Here is a 4,436-nt window from a genome sequence, read left to right as displayed (position 1 = left end):
CACTTTGTAGACCAGGCTGGCCTCGAACTCAGAAATCCGCCTGCCTCTGCCTCCCGAGTGCTGGGATTAAAGGCGTGCGCCACCACGCCCGGCAACTTTGAATTTTCTTAAAGCTCATCCTTACAGGAAGGCTTACAGGCCTGACTGAGATATATAAAGCATGTAATTGTGGTTGTCATAATAAACCCTTAACTGAAAGAGTAAGTCTGTGAGTTTGCCTGATTTTTGACATGCTATCCAACTTTATCTATACTGTATTCATAGACCTGTTCCATCATCTTTAACAGAGTGATGTGTTTTCACGATAAAAGACTATAATTGCACTCACTGCAATAAGCATTTATGCTGTCATTCTTTAGCTGTTCATTTTGTTACATTTTTACTTTAGCAGAGTTATTATCAGTGAACTCAGAATGTGTGGTACAGACACATTTTATCTAAAAGATATGCAAAATAACATACTAGTTTATGACCTACTTTTTACAATACTGAATTTAGACAGGTATGAGGAGAGAGTGGCAAATGTGGACCTTGTGATCTTGAGATTCTGATGCAGATAATGTCAAAGGCAAGGCTGCATATTTATTTAGTCCTCTGTGTCCCCACAGTTATTTGAATCAGGAATCAATACCCAGAAGGTCACTGATTTCTGTTTCTTACATTAATTGGAAATAATGAAGATTTTTGTCTCTTGTCTTATGGGAAGCTAAAATCAAATTATGGACGCTAGAAACATGAATGTATAGATAGGACACAGTACAGGAACATGACAGTAATAATCCAATCATTGTTTACTATTATGCTTACTTCAGCTTCTTATAAAGGTTTAAACAAAAATATAAGGAGGTCAGACCTGGCAAGAGAATTTTATGACATAGCTGAGGAGGGGCAGTCTCTTTAACAATATATAATTACTCACAGTGAGTGTTCTATTCTTTTGCCAATTCAATAAGAATGAATGGTAAGAGTCTAGAAACTAAAGCACGGCCTTCAGGCAGATTTGGAGTCCTGTAGGGCTACATGATTTTTAGTAAATAGCTGAAAAAACATAGGTAGGTAGCACAAATTTCCTTACCTCATTGATTTTTGCTACATATTTTCATGGATAGAATAATTGTACAATGATAAGAGAATATAGCTTCTTCTGCGTAATAAGTTTACTTTTGAGTCCATTCACATTGTATGGAAATCTAGGATAGTTCTGGAAAATGATACAGAAGTTTTGAAATAATGTCGGATATATAGGCTTATAAGAAAACATCAATATATGATGCATTCCATAAACTAAGCAGCAAGTAAGACATTCCATTTATACCATGCTCTACAGAACAAAGTGTTTTGTAAACACACATTTAAAGTAATTGACATGTATACCACTTGAAGATTTATGAATCTGGTTTGCTTTATTTTCATGGAAATTATTTCTATAAAACAGTTTTTAATGTCTTTGAAACAAGTGTCATAAAGACCTGGAGCTCCTCTTTATTGTTAAGGTCTGTGCCTCTTGATAATCTAAAGGTTTTCTGTGTATTAAGAACATTCCTTATCTGTATTTTAAACCATAATTTGACTAAATATTGGGCTTACAGTTTCAAAAATATATATAACATAGGAGCATATGATATCAAACATATGTATTATACACATTATATATCATGTATTAATATTATTAATATATACTATCATATATAGTATATCCATATATATTACATGTACTATACTTACAAAATAATATAACTATATAGTACATATAATAATAGATATAACATTGTATTATAATACTGTAATATATGTACTCTATATTATATAATACAGTATACTATATATATTATACTATATAACATATATCCTATAATATACATTATAATATATTATCCTATAATATACATTATACTATATAATATTATAATTATATAATATTTTATATAATTTGTTATGTATATTCATTATACATTATATATTAAATACATTATATATTATATGTCAATTATATCTACTCAGTGTGATCAAATATCCTGCAGCAATCTATTACATATATAAAATTTTATATATAACTATATATTATTATTATTATTACTATTATTATTAATACTATTATTGTTGCTGTTGCAGCTTGCCAAATATTTGACCATTCTATGAACTCCAAGGTTGGGTTTTTACTGAATAAATCTGTTTCTAGTTGGGGTATGGCTAAGCAGTAAGTGCATACCTTTAATCCCTCTGGCTGGAATACAAACATGCCCTTAGGTAAAAGTAGTTTGTAAAAAGAAGTATTCACACTTGAAAGTGATGTCAAATTTAGTGGCAGACAATGTGACAATCAATTTACAATCTGACAGAGTTGAGCATGTACAATCTCAAGAGAAGAGAGAATAAATGGAATCTACATGAGAGAGAGAGAGAGAGAGAGAGAGAGAGAGAGAGAAAGAGAGAGAGAGAGAAGATACATAAAGGGATAATTTTACAGAGACATGTTGAAGAGAGAAGAAGCTAGACACATGTAAAGACAGAATTATCCAGATAATGAGAAGGAGCCAGAAGATTCAGCATAGACTGCTAGAGCTAGTATGTGCACAAGTAGAGCAATTTGGGAGAAGCTGTGGGAAGCCAGATTGAATCAATCAGTGTGGAGAGGAATTTGACCCAGAACAGATGAATGAGTTGAATCAGTCATGAGAGTTCAAAACAAACAAACAAACTAGAAATGGGGGAGCTTATTCAGTAGCAAGTCCCAGAGGCTAAAAACATTCTTGGGCTAGATTAGATTGTACATAGGACAGACACTTCCAGGCCTTGGCCTATGTTATCCAGCGAAGTCAGTAAGCATCAGAGAATAAAAAAATCCTTTTACAAAAAGTTTTAATTTTATGACCAATGGGTCAACTTTTGTCTAGCCTTAAGTTCTTAATAAGTAAATTAATTAAATCATACTTTAGAAAAGACACATGTGTATCCTATTATTTTAAAATTAAACTGTTATTACCATCTTTCTTCAGTATTTGAAGATAAACTTTCAAAAAATATTACCAGTGGCAATGGACGCTTATAAAGTAGTAATTCTAGAGATTACAAAGACTGTCATTAGGTAGTTTGAAAATTAGAGATGTGGTTATCTCAGTAGCTTTTCTTCTACAGTCATAGGATATTTAAAAGAAGATGCATTTTTTGCTTCCTACTGCCCTAGGACATATTTTTGAATATATTGCTTTGTCATAAAGTGTGCATGCATCATTCCGAGGATAAGAGAACAATTATGGTTCATGGATTCAGCTAGGATTTCCTAAGGGTTAAACAGCTTCAATTGAACCCATTTTGCCCTACTTTACAAGAAAAGTGCTAATCTGGCAAATTAGGTAATTTCCTGTTTCAGAGTCCTAACTTCAATCAAATCCATGGCACAAGCTAGTGGTTTTCACACTTGAATAAGCCTCATTAACTCTGAAGGTTTGATCAGTTAAGCATTAGTTCCAAGCCATAGTTCTGAAGTAAGTAGGCCTCAAATGGAGCCAGAGAAGTTACATAGAATTTCCAGGTTACACTACCAGTCATGGTTTAAGAACCACACAGACATCTAAAAACAGGCAATCTATAGTCATACTGAATGTAGATTTATTTAAATTTAATCAATTTTTATAGTTATTAACTGCTAGTAATTTCAGATGGGTTGTGAAAGTAAGTAAATATTTAAAATCCAGACCTATATTGTCCTTTAAACTAAAGTATCATTTCAAAATAAAATCTACTTTCTATTTGAACAAATTAGTGAGTAAGTATTCAAAAATCAATATCAAGTCATATTTTCATGAGAATGCTGAAAACTACTTGATTTCTTTGTTCACAGGTCTGCTTTAGGTCTGTAATCTCAAGGTGAAGTATATAGTGTTGTGATTTCTGGGCTTCAAGAACAGTACTTTCATTTTTTCAGATTGAGAGCTTACTCTTTTTTTTATTAGGTATTTATTTCATTTACATTTCCAATGCTATCCCAAAAGTCCCTCACGGACTCCCCCACCCACTCCCCAACCCACCCACTCCTACTTCTTGGTCCTGGTGTTCCCTGTACTGAGGCATATAAAGTTTTCATGAACAATGGGACTCTCCACTGATGGCCGACTAGGCCATCTTCTGATACATATTTAGCTAGAGACACGAGCTCCAGGGAATCCTGGTTAGTTCATATTGTTTGTTGTTCCACCTGTAGGGTTGCAGATTCCTTTAGCTCCTTGGTTACTTTCTCTAGCTCCTCCATTGGGGGCCCTGTGATTCATACAATAGCTGACTGTGAGCATCCACTTTTGTGTTTGCTAGGCCCCGGCATTGTCTCACAAGAGACAGTTATATCTGGGTCCTTTCAGCAACATCTTGCTAGTGTATGCAATGGTGTCAGCGTTTGGAAGCTGATTATGGGATGGATCCCTGGATATGGCAGTCTCTAG

Source organism: Mus caroli, chromosome 17 (assembly GCF_900094665.2).
Source record: "Mus caroli chromosome 17, CAROLI_EIJ_v1.1, whole genome shotgun sequence".
In the NCBI taxonomy this organism is placed as follows: Eukaryota; Metazoa; Chordata; class Mammalia; order Rodentia; family Muridae; genus Mus; species Mus caroli.
This window is presented reverse-complemented; position numbering follows the sequence as displayed.